This window comes from Felis catus, chromosome X, assembly GCF_018350175.1.
Source record: "Felis catus isolate Fca126 chromosome X, F.catus_Fca126_mat1.0, whole genome shotgun sequence".
Lineage (NCBI taxonomy): Eukaryota > Metazoa > Chordata > Mammalia > Carnivora > Felidae > Felis > Felis catus.
Window position 1 is genome coordinate 39,793,018 of NC_058386.1, and position 25,260 is coordinate 39,818,277.

Below are 25,260 nucleotides of genomic sequence, written 5' to 3' on the forward strand. Positions count from 1 at the left end.
CTGTGTGTGTTAGTTAACCACTGCCGCATAACAAACCAGTCGAAAACACAGCGGCTTAACACGCCGACCGTTGATTTCGCCCACAAGTCTGCGGGTTGGCGACGTGGGCTGGGCTCAGACGGTTCCTCCGCTGGTCTCCTTTGGGTTCACTCGTACATCTGCAGCTGGCTTCCCATTAGCTAGTGGCCCTGCTTCTAGGGGTTGGATGGCGGTGGCTGTGACAACCGGGTGGCTGGGTCATGTGTCTCTCAGGCCCGGGCTTCGTCACACAGAGTTAGGTAGGTTGTCAAGAGAAGCACGCTCTGCTGCACAAAGGCTCCTGAAATCGCTCCTCGCGCTGCCTACGCTAATGTCCCGTTGACCAAAATATGTCATGGTGTCCAGCCCGGATTCCACAGGTGGCAACGGAACCCACCTCTGGGCACAAGGATCTTCAGTGCACCTTTCAAGGTGTGGTTGGGGAGAGGATTCAGAAGAGCCTGCCCGACTGAAGTTTGCTCAAGGAGAGACGCTGTCGGTGGTTAAGGAAAAGGACATGAAAATGAACCCTTTCAGCCTCTGTTTTCCACCCGGCACCTGAGGGCGCAGCAGCCGAGTGGCCGAAGCTCCCTGTCCTCACGGCCGTTGACCCTGAAGGCTTCTGTCTGTGTCTACCATCCTGTTGAGCTACCGCCCGCCCTTTCGGCCTTCTTGTGCCATCTCGCAGAGCGAGGCTTTGTGACGGCAGCAAGAAAGACAGCAGCCAGGGTCATGGACGCGGAGAGCAGAGAAACCTGTAGCCTCCTTCCCCACATACACACTACGCTACTGAGTCACTGGAACCCCATAATTGGAAACAGAGAACTCAACGGCAACTTGTATCATCTTTAAATGGAATTCCAATCCACTGTAGGGATGGCGCGTTCACTCACTCTTTTGTGAAAATCGAGTCCTTTTAAGGGAGCCTGAATCTAATATAATCAGAACAAACAGTCTTTGTGGGGGGAGGGGGGTCTGACACACCCATTGGTTGACTTTCCTGTAGAGGAAAAAACACAAAAATACGTATTTTGTCCGAAAATTGGTAGACGTGCCAGCCGATCACATTGGGACTCTTTTAACTCTTTCTGATGAGCCCAGTTTGTAGAAACCATTAACAAAGCCTCTTCCTCTGTTTCCCATTCTCTTCTTTTAGTTGGCTATTATTAGACCATATTGTGGGTTGTTCTTTCTCCACACTATCCAGACTTGAAGTGTAGCTCAAAAACGTTTCTTCTTCTCCTCCCCCTCCTCCCCCTCCCCCTCCTCCCCCTCCTCCTCCTCCCCCTCCTCCTCCCCCTCCTCCTCCCCCTCCTCCTCCCCCTCCTCCTCCCCCTCCTCCTCCCCCCTCCTCCTCCCCCTCCTCCTCCCCCCTCCTCCTCCTCCCCCCTCCTCCTCCTCCCCCCTCCTCCTCCTCCCCCCTCCTCCTCCTCCCCCCTCCTCCTCCTCCCCCCTCCTCCTCCTCCCCCCTCCTCCTCCCTCCTCCTCCCTCCTCCCCCTCCTCCTCCCCCTCCTCCTCCCCCCCTCCCCCTCCTCCTTCTCCTCCCCCTCCTTCTCCTTCTCCTCTTTCTCCTTCTCTTTCTCCTTCTACTTCTCCTTCTTCCCCTTCCCCTTCTTCTTCTTCTTCTTCTTCTTCTTTTTCTTCTTCTCTTTGTTTTCAGCTTTCACAGAAAAATTAAAGTCGTGCAGGATATGTGCTCTCCCCTGAGTATTTGTTTTCAAAGAAGCAGAAATTTGCATGTCTAACATTGCCCTTGAGGACGATCTCCATTTGGCCTTGAAAACACCCACACAGTAGGGTTTTGATACTTTTACTGTCAATGAACTTTATAAACACATGGCTTCCAGTTCCAGGAAGGCCTCCGATTGCTTTTCCTTCTTCCTGCAAATTATGTGTATTCAAAGGCATGTGATCTAGTTCCTAGAAACATTTAGTCACCAGGCGCTGACTAGACCTTGTCACAGATGACCACAGAGAACACTGTGGGGAGCGAGGACCCCTAGATTCTGCCCCCTCCAGGCAGAAAGCACCCTAGGAGGGACCTCTTCACCCAGGGTCATGGACAACCAGGCCTGGAGTTCCCGTGGCCAGTACCTGGTGGCTCTGGGGTCCTTCCCAGGGGTTGGTGGCTACGTTGAACTAGACGTCAGAAGGAGGGCGCCACTGGCCGGTGCACACACCTCTGTTGGCACTTTGGGAGGGACTCACACATGCGTTCACCTCACTCCCATGAGCATGAGCTCTGTGGGACAAGTTGTTTTATAAATTTTTTTTAACGTTTATTTATTTTTGAGACAGAGAGAGACAGAGCATGAACAGGGGAGGGGCAGAGAGAGAGGGAGACACAGAATCTGAAACAGGCTCCAGGCTCTGAGCTGTCAGCACAGAGCCCGACACGGGGCTCGAACTCACGGACCGTGAGATCATGACCTGAGCCGAAGTCGGATGCTTAACGGACCAAGCCACCCAGGCGCCCCTGGAACAAGTTGTTTTAATCAGCTATGGCTGCCATAGCAAAATACCACAGACTGGGTGGCTGCAACAATAGGCATTTATTTTCTCACACTTCTGGAGGCTGGAAGTCCAAGATCAGGGTGCTGACAGGGTCCAGTTCTGGTGAGGACCCTCTTCCTGGCTTGCAGAGGCCCCTTTTTCAATATGCAGTCAATGGCTTTCCTGGTGCCTGCATGTGTGTGGAAAGAGAGCATTTTCGTCTCTCCTCCCCTTCTTCTGTAGGTACTAATTCCATCATGGGGGCTCCATCCCCATGACCTCATCTAAACCTAATCATCTCCCAAAGGCCCACGTCCAAGTACCATCACATTGGGAGTTAAGACTTCAGCATTGGAATTTGTGGGTGGGGGGACACAATTCAGTCGGTAACAGAAGTGTTGATCTGGGGATGGGGTTCCTCACACCAGAGAGCAATATTCTCCCAGTCCCCGCTTCCCAGCCATTGTTCGGGTGCCCAGGAGCAGCCTGTGGGCCATGAGGACTGTCCAGAATTTCTATTCCTGGGTCCCTTCCCACCTCCACGGGATGGTCACCTTCTCGCTTCCTACAGAGCACCCTGTTACTCATGTGACTGCGGCCCACTGCATTTCCCAAAGATGGCTGAGGTCGTAACTTCCATCGCAACATTCTTCCACACCCGTGCGACTCCCCCCCATTAAGAGGTGGGGTCTCCGTCCCTCCCCAGTCCTCTTCTAGAGAAGTTGCATTACCAGCAGCGTGGGGAACCAGGACTTGGGACTTTGAGCATTAAATCCCAGGATGTCCCCGGCAGCCCAGTATGACGACGGAATTTCCCAGGGCCTGGAGGATTTCTTTGCACCTTTATTGAGATCTACGTAACATAAAACACTGTGTACGTTTAAGGTGTGCATGTGGTGACGTGATAGGTGTTTCCCACAGAAGGGTTATATCTTTCACCTGACATAATTGTCATTTTGCTGTCGTTGTTGTTATGGTGAGAATAGTTAAGACCTACCCTTAGAGCAGATTTCAAGTATGCAATATGGTGCTGTTAATTATAATCACCATTTGTATGTCACGTCCCCAGAACTTACTCTTCTTATAACGGGAAGTTTGTACCCTTTGGGCAACGTCTCCTCATTTCCCTCACCCCGGGAGGATTTAAAAATGCACACTCACACAAAGATGCCTTCGGAGCCTTATTTGCTTAATGGAAAACATCTTTAAAAACCTTGTTGGGGCGCCTGGGTGGCTCAGTCAGTTAAGCGTCCCACTTTGGCTCAGGTCATGATCTCACGGGTTCGTGAGTTCCAGCCCCGCATCGGGGTCTGTGCTGACGGTGCGGAGCCTGCTTGGGATTCTCTCTCTCTTTCTCTCTGCCCCTGTCCTGCTCTCTGTCTCTCTCTCTCTCTCTCTCAAAATAAATAAATAAACTTAAAAAAAAAAAAACCTCTTGATCCTGTTGGGATCAAGAATCTGGGTTGGAGATCGGGAAAGGGGAGGAATTTGAAAACACATTTGTGTGTGTGTGTATTGATGGGAATAATTGTCACAGGATAGGAGTCCTTGCATGCTGCCCACATCAAGATGTCGTCTGACCTGAGCAGGGGGCTGGGACTAGAGTGAGGCAGGTGAGGCACGCCTTCCGTGCAAAACTTAAGGGGTTAGCGCCCAAACACTCAGCAATGAAGATACATAGTAATCTATTTTTAATGTTTATTTATTTTTGAGAGACAGAGCACAAGTGGGGAAGGAGCAGACAAAGAGGGAGACACAGAATCGAGAGAGGCAGACACGGAATCCGAAGCAGGGTCCGGGCTCCGAGCTGCCAGCACAGGGCCCGACGCAGGGCGCGAACCCACAACCATGAGATCATGACCTGAGTCGAAGTTGGCACTTAACCTACTGAGCCACCCAGGCGCCCCAAGGTACATAGTATTTTAATACAATAATATAAGAAATAAAATTGGCAAACTGCAGCCCACAGGCCAGCCGCCTGTTATTGTAGTTAAAGACCCAGAACCTGGGGGCGCCTGGGTGGCTCAGTCGACTGAGCGTCCGACTTGGGCTCACGTCATGATCTCACGGTTCGTGGGTTCGAGCCCCACGTCGGGCTCTGTGCTGACAGCTTGGAGCCTGGAGCCCGCTTCGGATCCTGTGTCTCCCTCTCTCCCTGCTCCTCCCCTGCTCACACGCTGTTTCTCTCTCTCTCTCTCTCTCTCTCTCTCTCAAAAATAAAGATAAAAAAAAAAAAAAGACCCAGAGCCTGGATTACACTGAGGCAATGAGGCTGAGTTGGATCCTGTCTTTATGCAAAATGATGACGCCGTTTTGTCATCACGGATTTTTTTTTTTTTTTTTGCACCGACTTTGACTTTTAGAGATATTACACTGAGGTAGTATTTATCTCTGTGGCTGAGATTTTGGCACACCTTGAAAGTTTGTGCCTTAGGCAAGTGCCTCACTTTCCCCGTTGCTCCCCACCTTGTTTTCATGTTGTTTCGCAAGTAGCTTGGACACTGGTAACGGGCCTCCGGAAGGCCCCAGACACTTCCACTGGTGCGAAGTGTCTCTCCCCACCTTCGGTGGGCTTGGCTGCTGACGGTTGGTGCCTGCCACCTTCTACAGAGGCCTCCACTTGGTTCCTGGGGCCACAAGTGCCGGAAGACGCCCGTCCCTGGAGTGATCCGTGGCCAGAGTCTGACAGAGGCAAGAATCCAGCTCGCCCGCCTCCAGACCAACCAAACTTTGAAGAGCCCTTTGGCCTCGGAGCTTCCTGTGGGATCGGCTGAGGTTGGGCATTACTCAATTCATGGCCTTGTTCGCCAACTTTCCCATCCCCTTAGCGCTTCCTCCTGGGAACATCTCCTGCGCGAATCACTTCTGTCTGAGTCCTTATCCCAGAGGCTGCTTCTGGAAGAACGCTACCACTCAGTAAAACTTAAGATCCCAAACTTAAGAGCCCTGTAGAACTCTTTTTTTTTTTTTTCAGGTTCTGCCTATAAAATTAGGTTTCCTTAGCAACTGGACTCATCACTATGGCAACTATGAGTCACGGTTACCAAGGCAAACTAGACTTTCTGAAAAAAGAGAACGAGGCGCTCATCACTTGTGTGTGTGTGTGTGTGTGTGTGTGTGTGTGTGTGTGTTTCTTCCTCCAGTCTACTTTTTCTCTTTATGGCAGTTGCGTGTGGGCTGTAGGGTCCTTCACTTCTCTTAAAATGGGTTTCCTTCCCTGAAACTTGCATGAAGCGAATCAGGCATGTGAGCGGAGAGGTCGGTGCTTGGCTGCCCCTGGGGTGGGTCAGGGGGGAGCTCCACGAGCCCAACTAGACGCCAAGGGACGGAACGCCCACAGAGGTGGTTGGTCTCTAGAGTGAGGTCAAGGTGTAAAACAGAACCCAGCACCCCATGGCCAGTCTGCTCTCCCAGCCTCTCCCCCAAAGGGCCCGGGAAAAGAATGTTGCAGAAGACGGGTAGAATTGTAGCACCTCAAACTATGAGACCTTGGATGATAACTGGCAATTATTATCATAATTTCAAAACGATGTGTCAATGAAGGGTGTTGTTTTTCCTCTAAGGCACATATATAATCATTTTTTGTTAAGTTGAAAGGACCTGTACAAAGCAGCTATCTCTTTGCATAAGGCTTTGTTTTCCTGGGGCGGGGGGTAACTGTTTTTGTTTTTCCCTGAACATCTCTGCCTCTTCAGGGCTGACATTGTGTGGTCTCCTGCCAGCTCCAGGCGCCTTGCTGGTGGGAGGCCCGTCGAGTGGCCAGGTGCCCTCTTGGCATTCTGTCCTGTTGTCTTCTGGCTTCTCCGGAGAACAATGCAGGGGTCAGCGCTGAGAGAATGGAGGTACCTTGCTGGCTTTATTTGAAAAAAAGCAACTCACAACACAAAACCTTCTATTATTCTAAAAAGTCTTTCTTTTTCCCCCGTCCTGCTCTCTGTTTCCATGGAAATGGAGCTACTCACCAACCCGTGAGTCCATGGCTGCCGTGGTTGTATATTATGCATCGTCCTCTTCTTCACGGAAGAAAAAACACCTTGATATCTATTTGTCAAGGGGCCCGGGACTGTCATTGTGTAGCCCTGCATCGGACACTGAGTTGTGATGGGGGCCAAGAAGAGGGGAGGGCACAGGCTTTCAGAAGACTCCCTTCTTCCTCGTGGCCATCAAGTCCTGGAATAAATGCAACCAGAGGAACGGATCGGGGTCAGGGACAGAGTTGATCTAGTCCCCCTAACCACCGAGTTCCTACTGGAGACTCAGTAATGGAGGTGCTCCCGGGCTTGACAAGGAGCCTTAGCTGATTTGGGTAGTTGTTCTCTCAGGGAAGAAATAGCTCCGAAGGGGCCCACGCGGAAGCTCGGTGGATTTGTGCTGGTAGAGTGACCACTGCTGGTGCCCCGCCCCCCCCCCCCACCCCTCCATTCCTTCTCCAATTCTGCGCACCCATCCCCCAGCATCTGCAGGCCTTGCTGCTAATGACTGGCGCCCGTCACCTTCAGGGGATCCTCCCCGAACGCAAGCGTCACCTCATCTCTGCGGAGTTGGTAAGTGTTTAACAACAAACAAACCAACAAAGACCCTAAAAATCCGAAGTCCCGGCTTGTATCATTTAACCATCTCCTACGGGGCCAATACTCCCACAATGGCTGGTTTCAAGCTACTGACATGATGTTACTGAATTTGGAGTTGGGAACAATCGCCTCTCGGGATCCAGTAGAAACTCGCTCCAGCCCATGACTGCTTGAAAGGGCCTGGGGTGGCTCAGTCGGCTCAGCGGGTCACGATCTCGCAGTCCGTGGGTCCGAGCCCCGCGTCGGGCTCTGTGCGGACAGCTCGGAGCCTGGAGCCTGCTTCGGACTCCGTGTCCCCCTCTCTCTCTCTGCCCCTCCCCTGCTCGAACCCCGTCTGTCTGTCTCTCTCTTTCAAAAATAAATAAACATTAAAAAAATCGTTTTGCTTAAAAGGTAGACGGTGACCGAAAGTGACAGTGACAGAATATTATGGTTACTTTCGGGACTTGTAGTTATTGGATTTTAGGGTTGTGTGGACTAGAGTTAGAGATACAAGGCAATAAAGAAAATAACTGTGATCGTTCCTTGAAAGTTCTCTGAGTCCCACCGTCTTGAGGAAGGCATAGTGGAGGCAATCCAAGGATTGGCGGCTGGTAGGTTGGGGAGCTGTACGTGAAGAAGAATATTTATTTGAGGGAAAAGGCCTTAGTGGGAGCAATGAAAGCAACAATAATAGTCATTATCATTTACTGAGAACTGGCTGTGTGCCAAGCACACGCTTAGGGCTCTACTGGCATTCTTCTGTAATGTGTTCACACAACGAGTCTTTATTGAGCACTTACTATATCCTAGGCACTGTTCTAAGCACCAGCAGTCACAGTAGTAAACAAAACGAAGTCCTTGCTCTCCTGGAGCATTCACTCTAGTTTGCTGGAGATTGACAATAAACAAACGTGGTTATAATATGTTAAATGATGCAAAGAAAACTAAAACGTAAAGAAATGCAGTGACTGGGGCGAGGGTGTGTCTGCTTTTCCGGGGGTGTAATAATAGACGACCACAAACTGGGTGGCTTACAACAATGAGAATCGACTCTCTTGCAGTTCTGGAGGCTGGACGTCTGAAATCAAAGTATTGGCAGGGCCGTGTGCTGTCTGAAGGCTCTAGAGGAAAATCTGTTCCACACGTTTCTTTTAGCTTCTGGTGTGGCTGGCAAACCTGAGTGTTCTTTGGCTTGTAGACACATCATTCGAGTCTCTGCCTCTGTTATCTCATGGTGTTCTCCCCTGCATGTCTCCAGCTCTCTTTGCTTCTTCTAAGAACACCAGCCATACTGGATTAAGGCCCGCAGTGAGGGGACATGACCTCATCTTGATTGGATTACATCTGTAAGATCTTATGTCCAAAAAAGGTCCCACTCACAGGTACTGATGGTTGGGGCTTCAACACACCTTTCGGACAGTCACAACTCAGCTCACCACAGGCTGCCATTTCTATAGAAGTGGATGGCCTCTCTGATAATGTGACATTTGAGCAGAGACCTGGATAGAGCGAAAGAGTGAGCCAGCATGAGCTATGTGGCTATCAAGAGAAACAGCGAGTGCAAAGGGCCTGAGGCAGGGGCAGACTTGGTAGAATCCAGGTGCATCGAGGAGGCTAGTGTTTCTAGAGTAGAGTATGCAGGGGAGTGGGGTGACAGGAGACCAGGCCAGAAGTGTAGCAAAGGGCTAGGTTATACAGAGTCTGATGCCAACCATGGAGAGGGGGACTCTGAGCAGAGGAGGGGTGTGATTTTTTTTTTTTAAAGATCCCTCTGGCTGTTATGTGGGGAATAGATGGAAGGGAAGGGACAGAGGAAACAGGGAGGCCAGTAAGGAGGCAGAGACCTGGGTGACATGTGATACTGACTTGGAACCCAGTGGTAGCTGGGAAGGTGATGAGAAGTGGCTGAATCCTGGGCACATTTGGAAGGTGGCACCCAGCATAGAATCTTCTCTAACACTTTCAGCGACATAGTGAGGTAAGTACTTATTATCCCCATTTTTAAAAAATTTTTTTTAACGTTTTTTATTTATTTTTGAGACAGAGAGAGACAGAGCATGAACGGGGGAGGGGCAGAGAGAGAGGGAGACACAGAATCGGAAACAGGCTCCAGGCTCCGAGCCGTCGGCCCAGAGCCCGACGCGGGGCTCGAACTCACGGACGGCGAGATCGTGACCTGAGCTGAAGCCGGACGTTTAACCGACTGAGCCACCCAGGCGCCCCTATCCCCATTTTGCCAACAAGGAAACTAAGGCTCGGGGAGGTTCGTCAGCTTGCACCAGTGACCTCAACCAGTGACCTTTAGCCATGCTAAAAGTTGGACGTCCCTTTCGCTTTCGCCCTGCCCGGCTGTGGCCTGTGCGTGGGAAAGAGTCTGCAGTGGACTGAATGGTGGCCCCCCAAAAGGTATGTCCATATCCCACCCCCAGAACCTCTGGTGTGACCTGATGTGGAAGAGGGGTCTTCGCAGGGGTAATGAAGTCAAGGATCTTAACATGGGGAGGGTATCCTGGATTCTACAGGTGGGCCCGAAATCCAACGCCAAGTTTCCTGACAAGAGGCAGAGGAGGAGAAGACGCAGCCGCCAAGGAGAAGACCACGTGAGGACAGAGGCAGAGATGAAAGCAACGCGGCCGCAAGCCAAGGAACACCCGTAGCCACCAGAAGCTGGAGCCTTCAGAGGGAGCGCGGCCCTGCCGACACCTTGGTTTCAGACTTCTGGCCTCCAGGGCTGTGAGACGACACCTTTCTGTTGTTTTAAGCCACCAAGTTCATGGTCATTTGTCACAGCAGCCCTGGGACATGAACAGAGTCAGACGGAAATGAGCTTCATTTTCCTCATCTCTACACTGCAGGCAAATACCTTCCTTGCCGGCCTCTGGGGAGGATTAAAGGAAAAAATGTTTGGAAGTACTTAGAAGGTTAAAGAACAGAGCATGCCGGCCCCAGGCTTGGGACGCTGGCCTGTCAGGGCGAGGCGGACAGAGCAGATGTCCTCCGAAGGAAGCAAAAGTCAAGCTGAATTAACATCAAACGAAGTGATTCTTGGAGGCCATTTCTGTCTTAGACGGTTCTCCACTCGCTTCGAAACCCACTCTTGTTGAAATACACGTTGAGTGGGACGCCTGGGTGGCTGGGTGGGTTGAATGTCCGACCTCGGCTCAGGTCATGGTCTCGCTGTTTCGTGGGTTCGAGCCCCACGTCGTGGGTTCGAGCCCTGCTTTGGGCTCACTGCTGTCGGTGGGGAGCCCACTTCAGATCCTCTGCGCCCCCCCCGCCCCTCACCCGCTCACGCTTTCTTTTTCGAAAATAAATAAACATTAAAAAAATATATATATGTACACATTGAGGATATGTGGTAGTACAATGACTCCTTCTCAACGTTTTTTTAATTTTTTTATTTTTTTATTTTTGGGACAGAGAGAGACAGAGCATGAACGGGGGAGGGGCAGAGAGAGAGGGAGACACAGAATCGGAAGCAGGCTCCAGGTTCTGAGCTGTCAGCACAGAGCCTGACGCGGGGCTCGAACTCACGGACCGCGAGATCGTGACCTGGCTGAAGTCGGACGCTTAACCGACTGCGCCACCCAGGCGCCCCAACAATGACTCCTTCTTAGCTGAAGCAAATTAGCGTGCGTTTACGTGACAAACAAGAAAGAAGTAAGCGTTTTGTCTGCAAGATAGCTGAGCCCCAGTAGCGTGTGCCCGGAGCGGTTGCGATAGGAGGTGATGGGGAAGAGTGCATTGACATCCCGTTCCTTCAAAGCTTTCCGAAGACTGTAGTACGTCCGTTTGACCGAACGGTTACAGGGAGCGAAGGTTACCAACTACGACGCCATCAGGAGCTAAGATGCTGTCAGGAGTCACACGACTTGACTGGCCACCTGTCGGGGAGCGAGGTCTCCAGGAGACTGAGCCAGGGGATGGGCTGGTGGTTTGAAACCTGTCCACAGATTTAACGACTCTCCTGCCATCAAGAGGTGGGGTCTAACTGCCTTCCCTTTGAATACGGGCTGGCTTTAATGACTTGCCTCTAATAGGACTCTATTATTTCCCACTGTGCAGAGATCCAAGGGGTGTGTCCTGAAAGAGAGCCACAGAGAAGCCGTATCGAGTTATGTGACTTAGACCTTGGATCTCTGAGCCATCACGCAAGAAGCCCGGTTACCCTGGAGCCGCCACGGCTGGAGACACCACGTGGAGGTAGGGAATGAGGGTTGGGGAGTCCCCAGCTGTTCCGGGGCCCCAGCTGTTGGGGTGTTTGCAGGCCATCTGGCTGTGATTACCTCTGAGACTCTGGGCGAGAAACCACCAGGCTAAGCTCGGTCAGCCCCCAGGCTAGGAGAGATGAGAACCAATGACTGTTTGCTGTTCCACCCTAAGTCTGGGGTAGTTTGTTATGCAGTCTTATCTTTGGTAACTTCTGCCTGCTGAATAGGGGCATAGAGCTGTCCCTTACCTATGGGTCAACACTGGTCAGTTGGGAATTTGTATGTGGGAATCAGGAAAGGCAGAGGCAGCCGTGTCTGGAGGCGATAACCTACGGGAGTCTCCTTGAGCACAGAGGATCGTCTGTTGGCTTGAAGTCGTGGCAGTGAGGGAGACTCGGCAGCAGGTGGAGACACATGGAAGAAAACGGCAAAACATAATTAAAATAACCAGAAGAAAAAGAAGTCCAAATCAGAGTCCTCTGGTGGTTGACAAAAATCTTCCTCTAGTCCGGGAGCGGAACCCATCATTAAAGGAAAGAGAGGGATCGTTGAAAGAGCCAATTTGGGGGTGCCTGGGTGGCTCAGTCGGTTGAGCATCTCACTTCGGCTCAGGTCGCGATCTCACGGTTCGTAAGTTCAAGCCCTGCTTCGGGCTCACTGCTGTCAGCGCAGAGCCCGTCTCAGATCCTCTGTTCCACTCTCTCTGCCCCTCCCCTGCTTGAGGTCCCTCAAAAGTAAATAAACATTAAAAAAAAAATAAATCCAGTGCCAATTTGAGTATTCATGTCTTCTTGTCACATTTCTGGGGTAACCCGGAGTATATACTTAACATTCTGTTTTAATAAAGCATAAGTTCCTCTTTCTTTTTTTTTCTTTTTTAAAAAATGTTTATTTATTTTTGAGAGAGAGAGACACAGAGCGTGAGCAGAGGAGGGGCAGAGAGAGAGGGAGAGACACAGAACTTGAATTGGGCTCCAGGCTCCATGCTGTCAGCACAGAGCCCGACGCAGGGCTCGAACTCATGAACCGTGAGATCGTGACCTGAACTGAAGTCGGACGCTTAACCGGCTGAGCCACCCAGGTGCCCCGTCTAGGTTCCCTTTTCAGTTGCGGTCAGGATGTCAAGAGCCATTCGGTTTTGGAAGGCCACCTTTTGAATTTATGGGTGACTGCGAGTTGGGTTTGGTTAAAGGCGGCCACGGTATGCTTGGCTAAAGCCTCTATTTACAATTCTACATCGATAAGGACAGCTCCTAGGACGAAGGTGGCCAGGCGATAAAACCATCAAGAAGCCCTCTTTGATATCTAGCCTTAACACTATCCTAATTACAAAGAATCACTGGCAAGTGGAAGACTTGTCTGGGATATGGGCATCCCCAAGTGTCGCATCCAATCCAATCATAAGTGGGTCCACCCATTACTTCCGCAAGTTCATAGCTAACCCCATGGAATGGGGTGCTTTCAGGCTTTTAAGGAGCGACTTTGTCACCCCAGCCACACAGAATTGGTCAAGGTGCTAGCTGAGTTACACAACTGCTGGGGGGTCCATCCCATTTCCCAGATGTTCAAACAACCATATGCCCCAGGGGCCTGTTATTATCCCCACAGAGTAACTAGCAGGAAGACTGTCTATACATGAGCTATCGTGGCAAGTTTTCTGAAGTTTACCTCAAGTTCTCTAGCTTAGCCAAACGACAAACATTCAAAGACCATCAGAACTAGAATTTAACATCCACAAAGGTGTGGTGCTGAAACATAACGGTTCATTCTAAATCACCCTTATTTCCAGAGGTAGCCAAATCAAGATTAACTCGTTCGAAAGACAAGTCCGTGTTCAACAAATTTGGCCTAATTATTTACATAAGTTCAGCAAGAACAGTGATCGATCGTACAGATCTTTTAAAATCTGCTTTGCTGGAACGTTTCGATTGAACTTTTAGTAGACTCTCAAGGCCAGAAGCCAAGCCAAATACTGGCCATCAGACGTGGTGGCACTGTCTGTAGATTTGGGTGACTTCTTTTTTTGCGAGGCCCCCAAGATATCCTGAGGTTCCTGTACCTGCCAGGAAGTGGCCTTCTTTACTCTCCTGGTAAGGTTGCTGGGAGCTCCGTAAGCAAGCTATCAGGCCAACATTTCCAAGGGGCTTTATTGGCTCCATAAAGTCAACCTTAGTTCCTTTTAAAAATTTTTAATGTTTACTCTTTATTTTTGAAAGGGAGAGAGAGAGAGTGTGTGTGTGCATGCAAGTGGGGGAGGGACAGAGTGAGAGGGAGACAGAGAATCCGAAGCAGGCTCCAGGCTCCGAGCTGTCAGCACAGAGCCCGACGCGGGGCTCAAGCTCACGAACCATGAGATCATGACCTGAGCCGAAGTTGGACGCTTCACCAACTGAGCCACCCAGGGGCCCCAGTCAACCTTAGTTCCTTAAAACTGTCCGGTCATATCTGAGTCTATGCATGTCTCTTTCAAATATGACGTTGCAGGCAAAGCCTTGGTAAAATAAACAGTATTTCCCATGGGTGTCCCATTACAAGGAGAAGGGATTCTTATGGAACTTATGTAAATAACTGTGATTGCCATGGAAGAAAGGGCACTCACTGAGACTTTTTGAATTTCAGAGGGTTCAGGTATAGAAAAAAGTTAAATGCTTTAATTTGTTCACAAATGAATACTTTATCACGTTTCTGCAAGTCATAGAAAACTTAAGAGAAAATTTCCTTAATCTGGAAGAGCAAACAGAAAACCAGTGGTGTTTCAAACGAGAATCACCAAAACTGTAATCATCTTCCTCGGTTCATTTAGCCCCATGTTACTAATTCTTATTCAGTTTGAACAGAGCCTTTTGGTTAGTTCTGGAAATTCTTACCCGTTTCAGTTTTACGATTTTAAAGATATTAACAACCTGTATTTGTTAAAGGTCCCTTTTCATGAATCTCCTTGAAGATGAAACTTGTTTCCCAAAAGCATCAGAACAATAACAGTAAGTGACAAAAGACCCCAAAATGGACATGGTTAAAGATCTGCTATGAGAGTTCATCATAATGCAATTGGCAAGGTCACTCAGTTATCTATGCGACCCATAACACTTTAGTCATCAGAATATCAAGTGATGACTTTATACCACGCCAACATAACAAGCCTGATTAGTCAAACATAACACACCAACGAAACAAGACTGATTCGTCAAAGAGCCTTCGTTTACAATTCAAATCTCAGGGAAGTTTGTTAAAAACATTAGAAAGTTCTGGGACACCTGAGTGGCTCAGTTGGTTAGGCATCCGACTCTTGATTTTGGCTCAGGTCATGATCTCACGGTTCATGGGTGGGAGCCCTGGGTCGGGCTCTGTGCTGACAGTGTGGAGCCTGCTTGGGATGTTCTCTGTCTGTCTGTCTCTCTCAAAACAAACAAACAAACAAACAAACAAACAAACAAACAAACAAACATTAAAAACCCCCAAACCTTAGAAAGCCTTAAAGCACATGCCTAAATAGGATTATGGATCATCAAAGACCTGATAAAGACAAAACATAGAAACTGGTTTTTCTGAGCAGGAAAAAAAGAGGAAAAAAGAAAACCTTCATTTACATTTTTCTATCAAGAGCAGACCAACGATCCAAGAAATCTTGATCTCTGTTTCACAGAGAGAAAAGTAGACTTTCAACCTTATACCAGTGTACTTTAAAAATCCATTCGTTTCTGGGGCGCCTGGGTGGCGCAGTCGGTTAAGCGTCCGACTTCAGCCAGGTCACGATCTCGCGGTCCGTGAGTTCGAGCCCCGCCTCGGGCTCTGGGCTGATGGCTCGGAGCCTGGAGCCTGTTTCCGATTCTGTGTCTCCCTCTCTCTCTGCCCCTCCCCCGTTCATGCTCTGTCTCTCTCTGTCCCCCAAAATAAATAAACGTTGAAAAAAAAAATTAAAAAAAAAATCCATTCGTTTCAATCTTAGTCTGTCTTGACCACACATAAAATCCCTGTCCAAAGATTTCCCTTCACGAACCTTCTACAACTTTCTTTTTTCACATTCAGATTTTATTCCAGGCCATTTCTCTCCAAACAACCAGTCTCCTTTTAGGACAACATTACCTTCTTTTTCCTCCAACAAAAATGTATTCTCATTCCTTACTTTCCTACATATGGAGTTATTTCCCTTATTTAATCAGCCTTAACTATATTTAGCAGAATTTCAACTCTTAGAGACCTTAGTTAGTCTCCAGGGAAAACTAAGTAGGACCCAATTGTGAATCGTCGGTTACACCAGAATTCTTTAGATGGCAAATCGATGAATACATTTTATCAATAAGGCACAAAGCATGTTTTCCAACAGACCCAAGTATCTTTAGCTTCTCTGCAATAAGAAGCCAGAAGCACAAACCCATGTTCAGTAATCAATGCTTCAGTATTTTATCTCACTTGGAAAAGACTTATATGTCCAACGAATTCAATCCAGTTTGTCATCCAAGCAAAACTTTGAAGTTTCAAGTTGCCAAAGGGTTTGAAAGCTATCTGAACAATTACCCGTAAAAACTTTGGGACAGGTACAATTAACCATCATTTTAGGTCTTTTTGCTAACCAATCACAGCAGAGATAATACAAGCTTATTTGACGTTTCATATTTCATGCTGTTAACTCTGCAAAGACATGTCTGTCTTAATTAAACCAACAAACTTAAGTTAGTTTACATACCGAATATGTCCCACCTGGGTCCACTTAAAAGTCAAGCAAGAGGCGCCTGGGTAGTTCAGTCAGTTACGCATCTGACTCCTGATCTTAGCTGGGGTCTTGATCTCAGGGTCATGAGTTCAAGCCCAGCATCGGGCTCCACACTGGGTGTTAAGCCTGCTTTAAAAGGCCAATCAATTTGTTCCCCATTGTCAGTCTTTGCCTGGGGCACTGGTGGGGAAATCTCAAGTGGGTGGTGTAAGTCCAGCGGGGTGCTCTTTTCTCATTGACAGCGAGGGTAGGAGCAGGGACCAATGGTGCTGGAGGCACCAAGGAGGGTAAAGGAGCCAGTCGTGCAGACTGCACCCAAGGTGGTGCAGAAACAGGAGGAGGGGGAAGGGAAAGCAGAAGATGTGCAGTGCCTCAAAGCCCAGAAGGAAGAGAAAGAGTGTTCCTGGTTTCAAGGCTCATCAGCTGGATGTCTCCAGAGGGAAGGGAAACAAAAGCAAAATGAACTATTGGGACCTCGTCAAGATGAAAAGCTTCTGCGCAGTGAAGAAAAACAATCAGCAAAACTAAAAGGCAACCCATGGAATGGGAGAAGATATTTGCAAAGGACATATCAGATAAAGGGTCAGTCTCCGAAACCTATAAAGAACTTACCAAACTCCACACCCCAAAACAAATAATCCAATGAAGAATGGACACTTCTCCAAAGAAGACATCCAGATGGCCAACAAGCACATGAAAAGATGCTCAACAACACTCATCATTGGGGAGATACAAATCACAATCACATTGAGATACCACCTCACACTGGTCAGAGTGGCCAACATGAACAACTCAGGCCACAACAGATGTCAGCAAGGATGTGGATGAAGAGGAACCTTCTTGCACTGTTTTGGGAATGAAAACTGGTGTCGCCACTCTGGAAAACAGTATGGAGGTTCCTCAAAAAATTAAAAATAAACCTACCCTATGACCAGCAATTGCACTACGAGGTATTTATCCAAAGGCTACAGGGGTGCTGATTCAAAGAGGCACATGCACCCCAATGTTTAGAGCAGCGCTCTCGACAATAGCCAAATTATGGAAAGAGCCCCAATGTCCATTGACTTATGAGTGGATAAAGAAGACGTGGTATTTATATACAATGGAATACTACTCGGCTATCAAAAAGAATGAAATATTGCCATTGGCAACAAAGTGGTTGGAATTATAGTGCATTATGCTAAGCGAAATAAGTCAGTCAGAGGAAAAAATATCACGATTTCACTCATCTGGAATTTCAGATACAACACAGATGAACACCGGGGAAGAGAAGCAAAACTAATATGAAAACAGAGAGGGAGACAAACCATAAGAGACTCGTAAATACAGAGAACAAACCGAGGGTTGCTGGCCGGGTGTTGCGTGGGGGGGATGGGCATTAAAGGAGGACACTTGTCGGTATGAGCTCTAGGTGTTCTATGTAAGTGATGAATCACTAAATTCTATTCCTGAAATCATTTTTGCCCTACACCTTAACTAACTTGGGACTTAAATTAAAAAAAAAACCAAAGCTCATGAGCTGGGACAGATGAGCAGGTGCCATGTTTTTGCACAAATAAGTAAAAATAGGCAGTCCGTGTTGGGCTGGAGAAGACAGGGAACTTCCTCGAAACAAAAGGAATTTGAGCAGCTGGTTGAGAATATTCCTTAAAGTCTCTGGTCTGAGGTAGCCCAACCAGAGGTAGTTGGCTCCAATTTTCATAGCCATTAGCCCAGAAAATGAGTGAGGGAGAAGCCCCCACACACACCTAGAGGAACCGGGGTCTATCAGGAGGAGCCGTGAGAGAAGGTCAGTGTCCCCTTGGTCAGGGATGGCCTGTGTTTCCTCCAGCAACCTGGGTTTATCAGAAAGAGGCCTATTTAGATACTCCTCGTCTAGTAGGTCGGAAAGGGGGGTTATTGGCCTGGTTAGTGGCCAAACACATCCGGCAAGAGGCCCTGAGTTCGGGGTCCTGATTTAGGGCCATGAAACCGTGTAAGACATGTTCTACAGTTTTTGCGAAGGTCGGAGTTTGGGGACAATGTCGTGAAGGCTTGCATGTATGGGACTTCCAACCATTTGGAGGGGTGCTGGCAAAGGACGTTGAGGTATTACAGTGTTATAAGAAAATAGTATTTTGATAAGAGTTCCGCGAAAGGGCCAAAGCTCTAGACCTGGGACTTTGAGCTGAGGCCAGGAAACATAAAAAGATGAGATATTTTTCCTTATGCCTTTGGCAAGGGGGTGGGGGAGTCACATTTGTTCCAGCTTTTAAGAACCCAGCCCAAGGACGAGTCCAAAGGAGTAGAGGGGCCAGAGATGTTCAGTTGTCTGGGAAGAGAAAAGAGAAAGGAGAGGGAGGGAAGAATGCTTCTGAAGGGCAAAAGGGGAAATCCCCACCCTTTTGGGCAAGCGTCTTGGGCTGGTTCCCTCTGGGGCTGCGGATCCTCACTGAGAAGTAACCTCAGCCACAGGCCGTCAGTTCCCCAAGGAAAACTAGACTCGCTCCACAAAGGGAAAGTCTCAAGAAATTCCCAGAGAATTCCGGGGGGAGCCCCGGAGGGGCAAAGGCCCCTCATGTAGGGTTCCCCCAAATGTGTGTGTGGGGGGGTGCATAGTCTCCCTGCATGGGCCACCAAATATGGCGTCTCAATCGGATGGGGGTCCCCAAATGTGGGGCGGTGATGGGGCAGAAGCCCAGGGCGTAGGGGGTGATTCACCTGAGGGAGAACAAAGGAGATCGAAGTTTACTGAACCCACACAAAGGAGTGGCGAGCAGGACAGTACAGGGGAGACAGCAACAAGGCAGCAAGCGGGAGCGGTTTTCAACAGGGGAGGATGAGGAGGTATGGGGATGAGCGGACTTTTTCCTTTTTTGGTAACTGTGCCTGGTTGTAAGTAGCCGGTTGGTTAGTTTAGGGCCTGTGGATATTTTGAGGCTGTGGCCTTTTTACTCTGGTCAAGTTTTCACTGCTCAAGGCTATTGTCTAAAAGTGGCCGCAGGGCGCCTGGGTGGCTCAGTCAGTGAAGCATAAGACTCTTCATTTCCGCTCAGGTCACGGGTCTCCCAGTTTGTGAGAGATCGAGGCCCGCAGAGGGCTCTGGGCTTACAGTGCACAGCCTGCTTGGGATTCTCTCTCTCTCTCTCTCTCCTCTCAGCCCCTCGCCCGCTCTCTCTCTCTCAAAAAATAACTAAACTTAAAACATAACTAAATGAAAGGAGCCTCACATACATGATACAGAAGCAGCATGGGAAGTGAACGATCATTTTTATCTGGGAGGGGAAAAGGGACAGCCGAGGGTCAGGGAAACCTTCTTTGCGGGTCAGAGTTTAGTTTTGAAGCCTGAATAGAAATAAAGGGAGATTTCCTGTAAAGCCCTTCACATGCATGGCCTTTCTCAGGCCCTAGGATGGGCCTTAGTAATATACTCATACGGTCCCATATTTTTGTAAAATTTGAAAACGATGTTTTAACTGTAATCGGTTAAAACCTTGTATTTGTCAAGGTTCTCCAGAGAAATGGAATATTTATGTATGTATGTATTTATTTATTTATTATGTTTTTTAAGGTTTATTTATTTTTGAGAGAGAGAGAGAGAGAGAGACACGGCGGGCAGGGGAGGGGCAGAGAGAGAGGGAGACACAGAATCCGAAGCGGGCTCCAGGCTCTGAGCTGTCAGCACAGAGCCCCACGCGGGGCTCAAACCCGCGAACGGCGAGATCATGACCTGAGCCGAAGTCGGACGCTCACCCGACTGAGCCACCCAGGCGCCCCTAAATTTATTTATTTATTTTGAGGGACAGAGAGTGCAAGCAGAGAGGGGGTAGAGAGAGAATCCCAGGCTCCGCCCTGTCAACACAGAGCCCAATGTGGGGCTCGAACTCACGAACTGTGAGATCGTGACCTGAACTGAAACCAAGAGTCGGACGCTTAAACCGACTGAGCCACCCAGGCGCCCCGCAAAACGATTCTTGTCTAAACACATGCAAGTTCTGTGCTGTCTGGGAGAGGTTCAACTGACTTCCTTAAGCCTGTTCTGATTGGCTTGTAGAAATAAATAAGCACTTCCGTACATTGAATATTCCCCAAATTACCAGAAAATAAGAAAATTGAAGTTCCAATTTTTAAATGTGCTAGAATTATATATATAAAAAAAAAAACCCTACAGAAACTAACTCAAAAACATTTAAAAATCCAATATCTTAATTTAGGTAAATCTTCAGTCAATAAGACTAGCTTACTATTGGGGGTTTAATAAAAACAGATGCATTTTCTCTGATTTATTCCATGTGTTTATGTTCTTCCTAACTTGCAGAGATTTACCGACCAAATAAACTAGTGTTTCTTTGGTTTACTTTTTAAGCTTATAGAAATATAAATTTGTGTTTAACCAGATGGAATCATTATGCTCACAAATTTTATGACGACAGAAATTGCACTTTGTAGTCTGCCCATTTGAAGAGAATTTCCAAGATTTTCAGGGTGCTCAGAAATTGGATTGCTATTAAATTGAAATAGTGGCTATTCATTGGATGCCTGGATCATTCCTAAATAAGTTAGAATGCTAAAACACTGATTATGAAGTATAGCTTCAGATTTACACGCTTCACTTCTTTTTTTTATACGCTTGCAGAGAGGCTCTATCTTTGAGTCTGTGAAGGAGTGTGTTCATTTTTGCCACACTGAGAGTTTGTGTAAAGAATATGTGTGCTTGTAGGAAGTTGTGTTATGAGTATTGAGTATTCACGAGCTCTACAAATGCATCAAATCCTGGTGTGTGACAGACAGTTCTCAATCCTTCCTGCTCCCCCCACAGTCCTCTCTGTGCAATAGAAATTATTTTAGTTAATAGTTATGGAGGGGAGGAAAAAGATTTCCTCTACTCTCTTAGATTCTGTGACTGGGGACTGCAAATTAAACTGACAAAAGACAGATTAACAGAAGAAAAAAACCCAAAGTTTATGTGTTCGTGCAATGCACATGCATGTGGGAGAACTCAGTGATGAGTAACTCAAAGGGGTGGTTAGAACTTGGGGCTTATATGCCATGCTGATAGGCGAAGGGAAGGGAGACAAAGGCATTAATGAGAAAACAAATGATGATTGGAGAAGTGGGTTTTCAGGAGAACACACAGGAGATAAAGAGTTTCTAGTGATGTTTCTCCATATAGGTATGAGTACTCTCCTTCTTGGGCCATAAAACTCCCCTGGAGGAGGAATTTGGGGGTAGGTTTTATCGGCATTCTCCCTTCTGGGAGTAGATCTAACCTAAAGAGGAATTGCTTTTAGTCAGGTAAGGGAACCTCTGAGAAGAGTTTTTGTTTTTCCTTTTTTATTTTTATTTTCCTGCATCTGTTGAATCTCAAATGTCTTCAGCTTAAAATAAACTTTATACCAGCTCTGGGTTTCCAAGTGGGTCCCCCTAGTTATCATGAGCATAGATGATTAAAACAATACTTAGGAGGAACACTTTCAGGAAGATACACTTGCGTGTGTGGTTTTGCGTTTCCATCAAAATAGTAGTTTTGTCTCAGAATTGGCAGTTCTAAAAGTTTTTCTTTTTTGCTTGTTTTTTTTTTGGGGGGGGGGAGCGGGTAGAAGGGGGATCTCCAAAAGGACGCCCAAAAGGTAGTTTGTTGTTACTGTTTTTCTGGGTTGTTGCTAATGATATTTACCATATTGGAAATTGAGAGTGAGACATTGTTTAAATGTATAAGTACTCAGTGACTAAAGACAGTAATGACAAACATGTTACATGTTAACAGCATCTTAGTATTGTTACTAAATGAGTTCTGACTTATAAACCCTCTGAGGTCTGCCCTAAAGTGAAGTGTCAGTTTATTCCAGAATATGAACAAGCTTAACAAAAAGCCAAACTTGGAGAGTGGATTTTATTTGCCTTAGTTTGTAATCCTTGAGGCTAAAAGGCTATGAAATGGGTTAAACTCTGAGCAAAGTTTGCCCAGCTTTGATGGCTTGTTTCTTTGGTTTACTTTTTGCCTTTATGTATAGTGTGAATACTTTTTCTCTGTATTTTGCCTAGATGACAATTTTCTATGCTGTTTGTTGACTCTACTGTGCTATTGGTCACTTAAACAAAAGTTCTCACTTGCTAAAGAGCTAAAATTCATTATAGGCATGTTAAAATCTATACATGTTTTTTTTTTTAATTTTTTTCCCACTTTTATTTATTTTTGGGACAGAGAGAGACAGAGAGAGAGCATGAACGGGGGAGGGGCAGAGAGAGAGGGAGACACAGAATCGGAAGCAGGCTCCAGGCTCTGAGCCATCAGCCCAGAGCCTGACGCGGGGCTCGAACTCACGGACCGCGAGATCATGACCTGGCTGAAGTCGGACGCTTAACCGACTGCGCCACCCAGGCGCCCCAAACTCTATACATGTTAAAAACGTTTTCTTGACACTTTGGTTAAACGGGTAACGACGTATGGTTTCTTTGTTACCCATGGTCCCATCACGATCAAGTGATAACTTCTTTTGGTAACTTTTTTTTTTTTTTAATTTTTGCCCTGTCTACAGCAAATCCTAAGTAAAACCTAAAACAAAATAAAACCCTCGAGATATCTTTTTCGACCTAAAACTATCTTTCAGGTATTTCGAAGAGCCCCTGGACGATTACAAAGATTTGTTCTTTTGTCTTGTGAAAAAGATGTGTTGGAAATAAATTGAGTTTCTTTGATGAATTGTTATTGATGAGTTGTATGGAACTATGCACTTGGTATATTCATGATATATTATGCCTCAGGATTATTATATTATATGACTTATGTTGGTATTTTATTTTACATTATGCCTCAATATTTTTCTCTAAAAATATGTTTATCCAATTTCATAAATCAGATGCAGTATTCATTACCTTCCTTCATAACAGTCTTAATCATAATGCTTATAGACATGACGTCTAAAACTTTTCTTTAAATGTCTTATTTTCTTTTTTGAGAGAGAGAGAGAGAGAGAGAGAGGGAGCGGGGGAGGGGCAGAGAGAGAGGGGGGACAGAGGATCCAAAGCCAGCTCGCCGACCGATGTTTTGGAAACATCAGTAGTAAATTAAATGCAGCCCTTTCAAGTCTGTGTCATCTACAGATCTTTTTGGGGGGGTGTTCTTGAACCCCATGGACAAGGACGGTACTGGGTACTTCAAAGAACAGGCTCTTCGGCACGGGCTTCCCACGGCATCAGTTAGAAAACTTTGAGACCGAATCAGTGGGCTGAATTAGGAGGTAGGCTCTAACCCAAGATGCGGAGGAGCGAGAATTAATTACATACGACCGAACGCATTGCTGAAGGACGGTGGTAGTTTTGTTTGGAATATTACCGAGGCTAGTTTAATGTTTGCTATAGTCTGAATGCTTGCGTCCCCTCAAAATGCGTGTGTTGAAACTGAATCCCCAACGTTGGTGGTACGACGGGGTGGGGCCTTTGGGAGGTGGTTTGGGATCAATGCGCTTTATAGAAGAGAACTCAGAGGGTTAGCTTGCGCCTTCCGCCCTGTGAAGACACAGAGAGAAGATGGCCGTGTAGAAGCAAGTGGGCTTTCACCAGACTCTGAATCTGGTGGCGCCTTGATCTTGGACTTCCCAGCCTCCAGTACTGTGAACAATAAACGTCTGTTGTTTTATAAGCCCCCAGTCTACGGCATTTTGTTATAACAGCCCAAAGAGATTAAGGCAACGTCCTATTTTCTATTTATAAGGAAGCCCCCTTTTTTTCTTCTTCAGAAAAAAAAAACCTATTGAAAACAAGACAACAGGGCCCAAATGGCGTCGCTTACGTTAAACCCCACGCCACCAAACTGAGATAATCCTTAATTACAGTTTTGGCTCTCCCAGAAATGGAATCTTCCACCGGTCGGTCAGGAACTACCTGATAGGCCCTTGTGATCCCCTAAAGGAAAGTGACCTTGCCATAAGCAATCCACTTCATGTTAGTATAACTTCCTTGTCCCTGCTCCCTCCTGCCTCTAAAAGCCTCTCATTTTGGGGGTGCCTGAGTGGCTCAGTCGGTTGAGCGTCCAACTCGGCTCAGGTCATGATCTTGTGGTCTGTGAGTTCGAGCCCCGCCTCGGGCCCTGTGCTGACAGCTCGGATCCTGGAGCCTGCTTTGGATTCCGTGTCCCCCTGTCTCTCCGCCACACCCCTGCTGTGCTGTGTCTCTCTCTCTCGGTCTTTCAAGAATGAATAAACATTAAAAAAAATTTTTTTTTAAAGAACTAAATTTTGGCTCTATGGAGAACTGGTCTGGTAACTGGATTGGGGGACCTCAACACAAAAGGCATTTACTCAAATTTACTTATAGGTACTGCAGGTAAATCCCGGTGGTGAGAGTTTCTTGGCCTGGCTTCCTAGCTTCAGCAAGGCAAATAATAAAAGGCTTTTAAAAGCCAATCTGAGATTCCTTATGAAAATTTCCAGCAAACGTAAGAAGGCCTCTTATGTGGGACATTAACCCTCTTCCTGCACCTATCTAAACAATCAGGCCAGACCTGGGGAGACCAACACTATTTTGTCATCATGAATAATCTTTCTTTAAGGTTGTTTTTGATTACAAGTGGGAAAACTTGTAGTGGAAAAGCATGCCTCAGTGGAAAACTACCCACCATCTAAAGGGCACGCTCTGGGTTATGAGGTTGGGGTTCTACCGGAGCCATTTTCCAAATCTTGAAGTTGTAAATAACAGATTCCAATACAAAACGATTCTTGGGCATAGATGTGTGAAATCCGTTCTGTCCTGTTCAACCGATCTCCCTCCTCTGTTGTAGAAAAACCAGTTCTGCCTTTGTTTGCATATTCATGTCAATATTCTTAAAAAAAATTTTTTTTTAACATTTATTCATTTTTCAGAGTGAGAGAGACAGAGCATGAACGGGGGAGGGTCAGAGAGACACAGAATCGGAAACAGGCTCCAGGCTCCGAGCTGTCAGCACAGAGCTCGACGCGGGGCCCGAACCCACAAATGGCGAGATCATGACCTGAGCCGAAGTCGGACGCTCAACCGACTGAGCCACCCAGGCGCCCCCGTGTCAATATTCTTTTACTCCATATTATATTTGTGCTTTTGTTGAAATGCACAAAGGCAGAAGCCAATCATATGTGTAAAATTCTGCGTGGAAGATTTGGTTCTCAGTGATGGCTAGTCAGAGCAGCTTTCTCCTACTAGGAAATACTTTACAATGCCACAAACACAACAAAACAACTAACACGCTTTGGAAGTGGGTTGGTCTATTAATTAATAAAATTTGTGTGTCTTTTTCAGGAAGCGTTGTCATATTTGTGT

General features: G+C 47.3%; 1 long non-coding RNA gene across 1 annotated transcript; it reads left to right on the forward strand.

Moving 5' to 3' along the window:
- Nucleotides 1-10,554: 10,554 nt before the first annotated feature.
- Nucleotides 10,555-24,887, forward strand: LOC123383420. The gene is made up of 3 exons (XR_006593130.1): nucleotides 10,555-11,045; nucleotides 11,131-11,268; nucleotides 24,828-24,887. It is a non-coding gene; the product is annotated as an uncharacterized LOC123383420 (long non-coding RNA).
- Nucleotides 24,888-25,260: the final 373 nt, after the last annotated feature.